Genomic DNA, 15047 nt, shown 5'->3' with positions numbered 1-15047 from the left:
TCTTACAAGGTCAAATATTTGACTAATAATAATGCTATATTATCCATATTTAACCAAATCTATTAATTTTGATGAGGATAACCATTCCAAACTTAAAAGTCGAATTTTGGCAAGAAAAACGAGTTTTGGCAATTATCCTCAACAAAATCTGGCAGGAAAATCGAAAATCCCAGCACCAGAGCCCTAGACTCGTCGAGTAGGACCTACTCATCGAGTCCATTTGTAACACCCAAATTTTCAATAAAATTTTTCACAATTTTAAAACATACTTTCATTCATGAAATAATAATAAACATAATGTATCCACAGTCATCATAGAAAAACATATCCCAGAATCATATAACAAAAGCTCCATGAGTGTGTGTACGGATCATGCAGGCGCCTTCCCGTGATCATCACTAGTACTCGAAACACATACACAAAACTCTATAAGTATAAATGCTTAGTGAGTTCCCCAAAATACCACATAAACACATATCAGCCACTCAAGGCTGTAACTCTGATGACCCTCTGGTTGAATATCTCTATGGGACCCTCTTGGTCCCATAACTCTGTGGACCTACTGGTCCTAACTCTGTAAACTCTGAATCATGCATATCACATATCACATAGAATCACAACACATAAATAGCATACAAGGTACACTGTCACATAGCTCTGATTACCACTCTAGGTAAAGTATAGTGAGAAGATTCACCTCGGGAATCTTGGTAAAATCTCGATATCAGAATACTGCCCTAGCCTCCGCCTAGTCACAATAATAAATTTCACTAAATAAATGTCTCTTCACAATTTGGATATTCTCTCATGCAAAACCCTAGAAGGGTAAAAGACCATTCTACCCCTTTATAGGCCTAAGGCCCATTTGTTGACAAACCCTAAAAGTCAACCCAAAAGTCAACTGTCCATTTTGACCAGACTCGCCGAGTGCATACGACGACTCGGCGAGTCCCATCGTCCCCACAGACTCTTCCCTTTCTAAGCCTCACTCGACTCACTGAGTCACCCCTCATCTCACCGGGTCACCACTAGAGTCAGACTCTGGGGCAACCCGGTCCGACTCGTCGAGTCTACATATGGACTCGACGAGTTTTCTCCATGGACTTGCTCATACAACCTCCTGAGGTCAGATCTGCTTAGCCAAATCATAGATCTAACCCTTAAACACTCAAAAGTCACATAAAGGTGCAACCTTTACGTGCATGCAACCCAATTCAAGCCTCAAATGGAGAAATAACACTAGAAATGGCAACCTAGTCTCCAATTGCTTATTTGCTTGCAAAAAGCTAGAAGGTAATGACTCTAGGGACCTCTCATGGTCCAGATCTGATGTCATAATCCCAAAGAGGACCTCATACTCACTAGATCTCCCATAAAATGAGTGTAAAAACCCTAAAATCAAGAAGTCCATCAATATAACACGAAATGGAAAGGATTATACCTCCAAAGATGATATCACGAGATGATTAGCTCAGATCCAGTCCCCTTCACACTCTAGATTTGTGCTCCTCTCTTCCTTCAAGTAAAACCACACAAAAAGAAGAAGAAATGGCCTCCTCTTGCCCTCAAACTCGCTATCTCAGCTCTCTCTAGGGTTTCTCTGGAACAAGGTGGCCGCAAATGAAGGCCATAAAGGTCTTTAAATAGGGTCCCAAACCCGGGGATTAGGGTTTTCCTAATCATCACCGACTCGGCGAGTCAGGTCCCGACTCGTCGAGTCCATTCGGGAAAATGCGCCAATAGATCAAACTCTACTCGACGAGTTGAGGCATCAAATCATTGAGTTCCTCAATAAAAGAGTAAATAAATAATTAAATTAACATACCCGAACTCAAGATGTTACAATTCTCCCCCACTAGAATCAGACTTCGCCCTCGAAGTCTCGCTCTGCAAATAACTTTGGATACTGCTCACGCATCTCAATCTCTGGTTCCCATGTCAGCTCGGACCCCTTCCAGTGCTGCCACTGAACCTGCACCAAGGACACCTCCTTGTTTCTCAAAACCTTGATTCTCCGATCCCGAATCGCAATTGTCCTATCAACATAATTTAGGCTCACATCCACCTGAATATCCTCTAACGATACCACCGCCGATTCATCGGCAATACACTTCCTCAACTGAGACACATGGAAGGTATCATGAATCTAACTCAACCCCGCAGGTAACTGCAAATCAGAACAAATGTGTAAGCCACATCATGTATCAAGGAACGAAGATTTAGCATGTGATGTGTTATTAGATAGAATAGTATAAATACCCACAAATGAGGGTTTGATCTTCCTATCCTTTATGTCCTGCAAGTATTTGGGGCAACTTCATCTCCAATGCCCTTTTTTCAACCCACGCTCACTTGTATCACTTCATGGAATTTATCTCGAGTAATCATGAGACGGTAACATCATATAAGTCTTCTAACCTAGAGATATGAGTTGTTGACTATGATTTGGTTATACATTGATTGTACGGTAACTCGATGTTATAAAACTTGCATTTGTGTATGATTCAATAAGTAGTAGAACAAGCATATGAGTCGAAGTTTATCTGTTCCTTCTAGTCCTTGGAGGATTAGAAGCGATATTTGGGCCCCTCGATGATTTTGTTTTGACCTATGTATTGGGCCCGGTCATAACCAAATTTATGTGTTCTGTTTAGTTCTATGTCAAACAAATCGGAAATCGGGAAACAAACTGCTGGACAATAAGCATAACATTGATGTGGTAATGATTATACTAATCCATTTTCAACGGTCATTATCAAATTTTCAAATTTTGTATATGTTTATATGATTCTTGAAATTGTTGATATGAATGTTCATGCTTCTGAGTCTTAGTAAGATCATAGGAATTATGTGCAAATTGTTTGATGATGTAATTCTTGATCTAAATGTTATTGATGGAATCCATAATTTTTCCTCAAGTTATGGATTTCCAAAAGTCATTTCTTTAAATAGTCATTAAAGAGTCATAAGTTATATAATTGAAGAGCCTTTCTCATAAATAGTTTTATGGACTCCATAACTTGTCAACAAGTTATGGATGTTCAAGAGTCTCTTCATTAAAGTTTTTTTTTAAAAAAAAAAACCTTAATTAAACTCATAAGTTATGAAAATCCAAAAGTTTTTTGATTTTTTCAAAACATTCCCTCAAGTTTTGGAATTTGTAAAGTCTCATACAAACTTTAATTCCAAACTCTAGAGTTTTAAAAGTTAAAATTCAACCCTTATACTTTATAGTATTATAAGTTAATAATATATATATATATATATATATATATATATATATATGTATGTATGTATAAGAGCAAGTCAGTTTTACCGTTAGTAGGCCTCATTCACGAAGTCGGTTTATAAGGGGGTATAAGGTTGTTGCCTATAAAATGGAAGCTTAATAGGCGTCCACTCTCACCCACCGCTTCCTTAACTGGTGGAGGGTCGTTAGCCGAACAGGTAAGACAAGGACTATAATTCTCCCTTCATTAAAAATATAATGATAAATACTAAGTAACTCAACACTTATATATTCCCAATCTTAGTTACTTAGGAAATGTGAATTTGGTGCCAACCCATGAAATTACACTTTGTACCTTACCAGGTCATTGGTGCAGCATGTGTGGGTAACCGGAACACTAACATGGACTAGTAAGAGTAGCAAAGGGTGACTTAATGTTTATCATAGATTGGTGGAGCGCATGTGGGTAACCGGCACATCGATTAGGTGATAAAATTAAGGGTACCAAGTTAATTTGTATAGTTATTCACACCTTGTTTGTGATCCTCAGCATCCCAATCACAAACTTGAGAGGACACAATCGAGATTTAAACATGCCATTGAAAATTTTAATGAATCTCAAAAGATCTAAGAGTTTCAATCCAATTAAAACCTAGTTCATATTTCGTCTTTCATGGTGGAAATTGGTGAATCATCATTCACCTACCTTCAAATATTTTATAGCTAGGATTACGGCATCCCTCTTCCAAGATATAAAATATTGTGTTGGGTCCTAGCCTTAATATTTCATATTGGGTGTTCTATTAAGGACTTAAATCAACTAACTTGAATTTCTCCCATTGTAGATGTCTGGTTCAGACAACTATGATCTTCCCAAATCTCCTAGAACAACCTTTCCTCTTGAAGATGATGTCCCGTGATTGGATCATGGAAATCATACTTCTCTTCCTCCACTTCCTCCAATTATTCTCCCTGGCCCACAAGCTCGAAGACTTGAAAAGTTCAAGATCACTCAAGCCCTACTTGCAATGAAACATAAAGATGGAGGACATGTGTGTACTCATGTCTTAGAGATGAAGTCACACATTGACAGGTTAAGAGTGTTGGGTGTCGTTTTCCCAAGGAAGTTGGCTATTGACTGGGCTCTTTAGTCACTTCCTTATTCGTATAGTGAGTTCATTAAGGACTACTATGTGACAGACCACAACATGACCCTTATTAATCCTACTTATTTACTCGTTGCTGCTGAATCAAAAATGTTTTGGCACACTGGAAAAGTAAATTTGGGTGGAAGATCTATTTCTCAAACTTCCATGGGCATTGACAATGGTAACACTGGAAGTCCAGAAAAGCTTTCTCTTCCCGATGGAAAGGGATCGGCCTTGGTCAACGGGTAGACCAAAAGGTAAAGGGAAAGGCTAAGTCTATGATAGTCCCGTGTACCATTCTCAAAGAGTCTATATGTTTTTATTGTCAAGAGAGGGGGCATTAGTTGCAAAGCTTCCCTAACTACCTGAAGGATCTGAGAGAAGGAAGAATCAAAAAGTTTGACTCTGCTTCAAGTAAGTCCACTATCTAACTCTGTTAAGTTCCTGATTGTTGATTCTTAATACATGATGTGACTAGGTTGCATTTTGATGTTTTGCAAGATCAAGTAAAGGGAAGGAAACTTAAAAGAAGAGCATGTTGAATCTGATCGCGAAGATGGATTTCAATCGCATGGTTCGAAGATGGATTTCAATTGCATGGTTCGAAGGTCGGATTTTTGAGCTACTACTTAGAGGTTATGATAGATTGCTAGGAAATATGTAATAGCATAGTTTTCATTTAAAGTTGCATTTTGAGGAAAAAACATTTCCATATTTTATAAATTAATAAAAATTATGTTTTATTTTATTATATCTCCTTGCCATGGCATTTATGAAAAATTGATGTTTGTATGTTTCTAGCAATATTAGAAATATGAGTTTGATTCTTTCCTTTATGGAAGTGTCTAAATTTACCAAATAAGGAAAGGTTCTCGTCACCCAAGTTTCAATTGGGCAGAAACTTGGAATCATGCAAGTTGTATTGTATGATGAATGAGAATTTTCATCTTTGGAAAATTAAGACAAATTCCTTGTTCACATGTATATGTGAGTCAAGTGAAGGACAAAGGGATCAGGTACAATTGGTTGTGCGCTGGTCAGGTCCAACACAAAGATTGATAAGGCTATTCATAATGATTCACTAAAAGTTAGTAAATATGGTTACACTTACAAGTTTAAGTGTAATTCTGAAACATTGGAAAAGTTTCAGTGTATGGCAGAACGAATGAGAAGAATCAAATTAGGCAGAAAGATAAAAGTTTCTCGAATCTGAAAAGATGCGAGAGTACTTTAGTATCACATTTTATGATCATCTTAATGATTATGAAACCATATCACATTTAATTCTTTAAGGACATCTTAATGCATTCTTATGGCTAAGAAGAGGAGTCATGAATTGTTGAAGTGGTTAAATCAAGAAGATGAGTCATACTTCATTCCAAAACAAATCTTAGAGTCATAATCCAAGATTGTAACTTGAGTGACTCATCTTAAATAAGGTTTATAACACTTGTCAAACGTAAGAGTAAGGTGGTTTCTACTCTTGTACATTTGAAATTGGTAAGTTGTGATGTTTTGAATAAAACAAAGACCAACTAAGGCCAATTGTGTGAAGTGTTTGTCTTGATAAGAATCCGCACTATCTCATGAATATTTGTTTGTCAAGGAATGGTTTTGGGCAAGAGAGTCTTATATGTCGAGAGGACAGTGGGAGTCTTAAAGATCCTGAAAAAGTTTCAAGAACTAATCAAGAATAAAACATGTAGTTTATCACTAGTACATGACTTGAGGTTTATAACCTATCGTGCTGACATAATTTTTGTTTCTATGCCCATTCCAGTTAAAGTTGACTATGCATCTGAGTTCTACAAGTTCTCAATTGTTTGCATAACAACTTGGAAGCAATGGTAGGCCCTTGTGTTGCCAGGTGACAAGAATTTAAGATTGCACAAGTTCAGTCCATATGAGTTTGGATTTGTCACTAACCTTGTCTTGTGATTATGGTTTTGACAAATTCACATGGATAGGAACACATACACCATGAAATCTAAGTGTCATAAGGTTTCTCTCTGATTCATGAAAATGATGGTGAGGAAACGCTTTCACTAAGTAGGTTTTAAGTAGATGGCAATTGTAATATTTGCATTCTCAAAGTCGTTAGTGGAGCGTGTGTGGGTAACTGACACACTAACATGGACTTGTTAGAAATAGAAAAGGTCTAAAAAATTGAGACTATGATTATGACATCCCTTTTCATAGTTCTAAAATTGTTTAGACACACATATGAGCTATCTAAGGAAAGGTGTATGATTTTGATAAAGTCTTATCAAAGCAACTCGTATAAGAAATCTGAACTTTGGTATGAAATTCAATAAGGTATTGATTTCTAGAAGTCCAGCTGATTTCTGAGTACATGTCAAAGCTAGTGAGAGCATAAGTGTTATGCTAGTAATTATTATGCTAGTGGGAGCATAATCAATTATGATAAGTGTTGCAAGTTAGCAATATTAATTATAGAAAACAAAAGTTTCAATTGGAAAAAGTTGTTTTGTTATAATTAAGGGTGAGGAAATTATAATTCATTTCAATTCTAAAATATTAGATTGAGATTTTAATCATCTTTAATCAAGAATATATATGTGAATTTTATGTTGGAATGGTTCAACGTAAGGAAAATCTATATATATATATATATATATATATATATATATATATATATATATATGTAAATATATATATATATATATATATATATATATATATATATATATATATATATATATATAGCGTTCTCAAAATTCGATTATGATTATGGCATCCCTCTTCATAGTCGAATTATGAAAACATGGAAAATAAAAAAATATTGTAGCAAAAGGTTGGTCTAGGATCATGTCTTTATGTGAGACATCATATGCTTCGGGTATAGGATCGATTACATGTGCTATAATATTCATCCGTTCTAAATTTTCCAAATGCCTAGGGAATTAAGAGGGTAAAAGGACTAGAACTGGATATGACTAAAATGATTAAGTAATTATCATGGACAATTAGAAGTATAGTGTTAATTTTGAAAGGACCATATTGACATATTCTAAAAAGATGCAACTATTGTTCAGAAGTGATTGTCAAAATGGGAATGTGGACATATTCTGAAAAGAGGAAACTCTTGTTTAAAAGTGATAATCAATCTGTGTACGATTAGAAAACCTAATGCAAGAAGGATGTTCAAAGGAATGTACTTTGAATATGAGACTTCGTTTCCATGGAATTGATCTCCATTGGAATACTTTGTGATGTCTGTTGACAAGTCTTTGTGACTTTGTGCATAATCATTACAAGAGGATCAGTGCATATAAGTTAAAAATCTAATAGATTTCGGTAAATGGCAGGAATTTGGAATTCTTACATTTTCGGTAAGGTTTAGGGATTGTCAATTGAGAATCATTGGAATTATGTTCAATTGATCTTTTCCACAAAGTAAGGATCATAGACAAACATAGTATGCATACTTGGTGTATGGCATAACTACAGTTTGGACAAACATAGTGTGCATGCTTGGAGCATGGTATGACTATTGTTTCGGTTCAAGTATTAAGTTGATTATTTGAAACGTTATACAATGAATAATGAGTAATCAATATGGTGCTTAAATAATGAGTAATCAACATGGTGTTTAAATAAAAGATGTTATACATTGATTGTACGAAAACGCATTGGTAACTTGATGTTATAAAACGTGCCTTTGTGTATGATCCAACAAGTAGTAGAACAAGCATATAAGTCGAAGTTTATCTGTTTCTTCTAGTCCTTGGAGGATTAAAAGCGATATCTGGGCCCCTCGATGATTTTGTTTTGACCTATGTACTGGGCCCGGTCAGAACAAATTGATGTGTTCAGTTTAGTTATATGTCAAACAAATCGGAAATCGGGAAACAAACTGCTGGAGAATAAGTACGACATTGTTCCATGTATTTGTCCGGCTGATATCTAGAACAGAGGATTATATGATCACTTATCTTAAATTGCGCATCATCATCTTAGTTCCGTGAGTCTTTGAACGAGCTACGATTGTCGGTCGGTTCTTGAAGTCATACCTATAGTTATTAGACTTATCCAAGTGGGAGACTATTGGATAAGGTGTCTAAGTCCGTAACTATATTTAGTATGTACTTGACTCGGCCTGGCATGGTCCATTTGGGTTACATTGACATCTCAACTGTTGGATAGACAAAATGAGAAAAGGACACTTACGATTTGTTAATTTATTATAAGTTCTAATATATTAATATGAAATCATAATATTTAATTAGTATTGATCAAGAATTAATTTGGAATTAATTTTGTGATCAAAAAGAGACTAATTAAATATATGGGGATTGATTTGTAAATCATTCATTCTTATATAGTGGGCTTATGGTTCATGATTCACTAGATTAGGCTAGCACCCAGCGGGTGCTCTATGGATGCTCCATGGAGGTTAAAACCCATGGATCATGGAGGAAATGAAAAGTCATGTACATTAGGGTTTAACCCTATATATGATACACTATTTAATGAACCCCATGGTAAGCAAAATCGGCACTATTGCAAGACAAGGAGGGCTAGCCAATTTTGTGATCAAAGTGTTCTTCTCTCAAGTTATTCCAAGAGTTCTGGTGTTGTGCGAAACATTTGAGGTGCTAGGCTCACAAAGTCTTAAGGAATCCAAGCAACTATAAAGTATGTCATTCTACTAGTTTTAAATTACAAGTACCCCATGCCATGCTAGTTAGGATGTAAGCCTTGGAAAAATTCTTATTTGCATGAATATTAGAGAAAACATAGATCCAAGGTTTCTAGGGTTGCATGTACACCAGAGGAGTGTTAGAATGCTCAAACCCATCACAGTGGATTCATAAATCTCTTTAAGCTCTTTATCAAGGACATATTCTATGTCCTTATAATGAATTGCCTTTCTTATGTTTCGAATCCAATCATTGGAATTCAATCCATGAAAGATGAGCCTCCCACACAAGTTCATGAGGGAGAAAGAGTCGGAAGGGATTGGGTTGGAAGCATAGTTTGAAGTAGACATCTAAAAGAAAGAAAAAGTTTAGATTAGATAATGATCCTTACTATAACACCCAAAATAAGATATTACGGCTAGGACTCAACAAAATATTTTACAATTCAGAAGAGGGATGTCGTAATTCAATTGCAAAATATTTGAAGGTAGGTAAATGATGATTTACCAATTTCCACCATGAAAAATGAAATTGAAGATTAGGTTTTAAATGAATTGAAATTGTTAGAACCTGAAAGTGTAACTCTATCAATCCTAAGTCCCAATGTCATTCCGAAATGAGCTCTTGGTCCGAAGTGAAAATTGGTCCGGAATCAGTTTGTGTCCGGACTTGAAGATTTGTCGGTAATAAGGAGATCAAGAGTGAAGACATTCCAGAATGGATGTTTGAGTCCGGAATGTTTGCTATTCCGAGATTAAGATTTTGTCTTGTTGTGTTTAATGTAATTTGTCTTTAGTTTGATTTAACCAGTCATAGGACTTTCTCTTTAGTCAACTCGGATATTCAGAGTGTCAGATGTTACTCTCTTATCCAGTCCTATGTATGGAATTGGTTAGTACTATGTTTCTCGTACTCCTATTTATAGGAGCATTCAATATCAAATCAAAGATAGACGGATTATTCAAAACTCTTAGCACTTTCAAGTTACTTCATCTTTCTGAATATTCTTTCAAACATTCTTCTTGTTCTTCATTTATAAACTTTACTTTGATCTTTATTCTAATTCTTCATTTTTGGGTTGATCACTTATTGAAAGCATTAACTCAAACTTGACTGGTCTATCCAGGCTTGACTATAACATTTATTAGCAAGCAGACATTGATCTTAAGCATTCACTTAAGGTTTGAGTTTTCAAACCTTGTCCCTGTGCATCAGATCGTTCTTGTTCTCACAATTGGTATCAGAGCATGAGTGGTTGTCCTTTGAATCCATAATATCAGATTACAGTTGGTTTGAAATTACCCTGGTGTTTCAACCATTTATGTGTTAAGGATAAAAGTTCTCATATATACCACTTTTGCTTAAAGATATCTTAAATTCAATGGCTGCTTCTAATACTCAACAAATGATTTCAATGCAAATCGCAAATAGTATGGGTGGCCCTACACGTGTCCCACTACTTGTAACATCCGGAATTACAGGTATCATGTTTTAATTATTTAGTTTGTGTCAAGAAGAGGGAATCGACGAGTTGACGCCTAGACTCGTCGAGTAGGATCGCGATTGCTAACTGGATTTAATGAATGGACTCAACGAGTCCGCGCTATGGACGGAAACCCTAAATCCTCGGGCCTGTGCCCTATTTAAGGGATCTTATAGCCCTCATTTGCGGCCACCTTCACCCTTGAGAGCACCAGAGAACCTGAGAGCATTGTGAGTGATAAAAGAAGCCATTTTCTTCATTTCTAGTGTGATTTTTCAAGAAAGAAGGAAGGAGGGCAAGCTAGGCATATTTTGGAGCTCAGATCCTCTACCATTTGATCTGAAAAGGATGATAGAGGTATAAATCTATCCTCATTCTCGTGTATATGGTGATCAACTTGAATCTAGGGTTTTCTTATGCCTTCTTTAGCTTGGATTCGAAGCATTTGAGGTCCCAAGGTGGAATTCTTCTTAGATATGAACCTTAAGAGGTCCAGACAGTCCTATCTATCTTGTTTTATGTTATTCCTTTGGAGATATGAACCTAGGTTGCCCTTTTAGAAGCTATTTCACCAAAAGAAGCCCTATGAGTGTTGTATTAGTGTAAAGTTTGGACCTTTACGTGATTATTGTGTATTGGAAGGTCAAATCTATAGGTTAGAGAAGCAGATTTGACCTCAGAAAGTCTTTTGAGTGTTGCCATGGACGGAACTCGCCGAGTCCATAAGGGGACTCGACGAGTCGAGTCGGGTTGCCCCGCAATTTGTGACCAGTGGTAACCCGTCGAGTGAAAGGTTAACTCGACGAGTCGAGTGAGGACTTATGAGGATTAAGAGGACACGCATGGACTCGTCGAGTCACACGAGTACACTCGAAAAGTTTGGTCAAAGTTTGACCATTGACTAGAGTTGACTTCAGTTGACATTTGGGTTTTGGTCAAGCTGGTTCAAGAGAGGTCAGGGAAGGGTAGAAGGTCTTCTACCCATTCTTTATAAATGAGGACAAGATAAAGTATTGATTGGAGATGTTATTATGTTGATAGGAGGAGGCTAGGTCGGGTTATCAAGCACGAGAGATTATTCGACATCGTACGGGGTGAGTACTCTCACTATACTGTACCTAGAGTGGTGATTATGTGAGACCGGAAGGTCTTATGTGCTATGAGGATTATGTGATGTATGCCGTTAGATGATATGTATGTGATATGTTATGTTATGAGTAGTATGGTATGGACCGGAAGGTCGTTATGATATGGATCGGAAGGTCAAGATGTTAGGGACTGGAAGGTCGACAAAGGAGGACTGGAAGGTCTATCCAGATTACGGGACGGAAGTCCTATGAGACACGTGGACCGGAAGGTCTTATAGAGTTATAGCCTTGAATGGAATATGTGCGTATGTGGTATTTTGGGGAACTCACTAAGCATGCGTGCTTACCGTTTATGTGATATGTGTTTCAGGTACCAACGAGGATCGCGGGAAGGCGCCGGCATGATCTGTACACATTGATGGAGTTTTATGTATCTGAGATCTTGGGATTGTTTTATTTGGATGACATATGTTACATTGGGTTTTGATATTTCTTATGAATGAAATTATGTTTTAAAAATGAAAAATTGTTTTGGAAATTCACGTTGTTACACTACTAGTTGTGGAAGAATATGATCACTGGAAAGTTAGAATGGAAAGATTTTTACTAGCTAAAGAGAAAGGTGAAGCTATTTGGAGATTCGTCAAAGAAGGCCCTCATGTTCCTGTAAGAACAGTTGTAAGAGATCTTGATGCTCAGCTTATGGGTCTAAATGAGACTCGTCCAGCTCCTCTGACAGCTGATGATATTGAGAAGCTACATGTTGATCAAGTTGCCTTCTCGGAAATTGTGTTTGGTGTCCCTCCTTCACTCTTCGAACACGTTAAGTTGTGCAAATCAGCAAAAAAGATTTGGGACACTCTACAAGATCTAATTGAAGGTTCGGAAAATATGAAAGACAAGCGTATCACTTTGGTTGTCAATGACTTTGACACCTTCACTACCACTCCTGGTGAATCAGTAGCCTCGGCCTCTAACTGATACTGAATCGTTGTTAACAACATGACTGCTCATGGGATTGTCCAAACTCCCTTGGAGTACAATCTCAAGTTCATTAACAGCCACGGTAAAGGATGGGGGAAATGTAAAATCTTGTCTCCAAAGTAATGGTTCCTTGAAAAAGTTAAAGCTCTGTCAACTTTTTGATGAACTTCAAGGACACGAATCCAATGTTGCTCAGACCATTAGGGAACTCTCCAGGGGTCCCCTTGCTCTTGTCAGTTCCTATGAACCAACCATTCCGAACTCTTCCACCTCGGATCCTTTCAAACCCATTGTTCCATCATTTCAATCTTCCTTACCTGTCTTACCCACACAAAACTATCTTGTTGATGATTCTGAAGCCATGGACTCTGAACATCATTTCCAATTGGAGTTTGCTCTACTCTCCATGAAATACAAACGTCCTTTCAATCCTTCTTACAAACCATACCAAAACCGTTTCCATGCTCCACACCAAAACAATCCTCAACCATATTCAACTCCGGAACCTCAACCAACTTCGGAAAATCCTCCTTCATACAAACCAAACATCTCAAAACCAACACTACTTCGGAACCATAAAATAATCCAAAATCTGACAAGCCAAAAATTGTGTGTCATAAGTGTGGACATGCAAATCATTTTGAAAAAGATTACTTGGTTGAAGCTCCGTAAAAGCCAAAAATCAAGGACTCTGCATATTACGCCCGAACAGCTCAAGAGATGGAAGAAAGTGAAAAATCCTTCGTAACAACTGTATCAAGGGATGTAGAAGGATACTGCTCATCTAGAGATGATGATGACATGGTGACTGGAAACAACATGTTCTTGATGACAAGACAAATCGTTGAATGTGATGATGGCTATTGGTCCTCTGGGTCTGAAGATGAAGATGATGTTGCTGAACCACGCTACTGCTACATGGCCATCAATGATCCACCAGGTCGAAGCATCGTTCAGCAGGTAAAATCTATGATTACTAATAATAATTTTGATCTGTCTCTTTGTGAACCTTACCTAACCAAGATCCAAAAAGATATGAGAACCATCTATAAAGCCTATGAGTCATCCATAGAAACCAGTGAGAAGAAGGAATGTGAATTAAATCATCTTAGGTTACGTTTTGAGGATAAAAATTTGAAAATCGAGTCTTTAGAGCTTGAGCTTGTAATGTCAAAAGATGAATGTATCATTTTAAAAGACAAATGTGAAAGTATCTATTCTGAAAGAAATGTCTTGATTTCTGATAACAAACGTCTCAATGCTAAGATAGATGTTTTGCATAACTCTATAGAAATGCTTGAAGCAAACGAACAGATGACTCATAATTTTCGACATCCATGGTCTAAAGCACCTAGTCTTGGAAGCAATTTTCCGAAACCAATTGCTCGTCCCTTGAAGGAATTGCAAAATTTAACATTCACGGGAGAGGTTCCGAATATCAAACATTCGGACACACCTGTTTCTCCATTGTCACCTCTTCATGAGACCACATACCACTTTGCGTCCTTAATTCCTGAGTTTCAACCCATAGTTGTTAAGAGTCCCGATTCCATGCAATTTCCACCTCTAATAAACCTGGACCTGAATCAGACCTCTAGCACTCAAAAGTTTGTTGTTCAAAATCTGAACTTTGGCCGTCCCAACAATTGTGTTGTTGAGGAAATTTTTCCGGAATCAACCTCGTCTGAACCATCAGAGTATGTTTGGGCATCCTAAGATAGTGAAGTCGATGAGACAATCTCATGTGATTCTGAACCACAAGTTATTTCAAAAACAAATTTGGTTCCCATTAAGCCTGTGTTCAACAATCCTTCAGTAGGACAGACTTCAAAACCCACATCTCAGTCCAAAATAAAGCCAACATTGAATAGGAAGCATATAGTGGATCCAAAAGTGGAAGCTCGAAATGCACATAAGAAGGAAGTTAAGACTAGACAAAATTCAAGATTCCTTGAAAACTCCAAAAAGAGTGTTTCTCGGAATTCTCATTCATCAACCCATAGTCAAAACTCCTTCACACCCACTAAAACCCTCAAGAGACCTTTTGATTCTCTTAGTCCTCTAGAACCCAAGAAAGTAGTCAGTACTACTCAGCCTAAATCTCGTGTGAATGCCATGACTGTCCAAAACACTTCTCCTCGGATTGTTTCATCTGTTTTCATTGCTAAATTTGATGGAACAATTTTTAAACCCAATCTTTCAAAAACCAATGTGTCATCAAGCAAATAAAAAATTGATAAGAAATTTTTTTTTCAAAATCTTCAAAGCAAAATCTTGTGTGGAAAATCAAATCTTACATTGATGAAACAACAATTCTAGAGGTTACAAGTGTTTCCAACGCTCCGGAAGTCAATGGTTTGAAGAAAATTGTTTGCAGCCCACAAGTCATTGAATATGACTACTGGATAGATGAAAAGACATTGACCTTCTGTCTTTTTCTGAAGAACTCAA

The sequence above is a fragment of the Lactuca serriola genome, chromosome 4 (genome assembly GCF_051521515.1).
Source record: "Lactuca serriola cultivar US96UC23 chromosome 4, Lser_US96UC23_V15, whole genome shotgun sequence".
In the NCBI taxonomy this organism is placed as follows: Eukaryota; Viridiplantae; Streptophyta; class Magnoliopsida; order Asterales; family Asteraceae; genus Lactuca; species Lactuca serriola.
The sequence above is the reverse complement of the archived record's forward strand: the minus strand, read 5'-3'. Positions refer to the sequence as shown.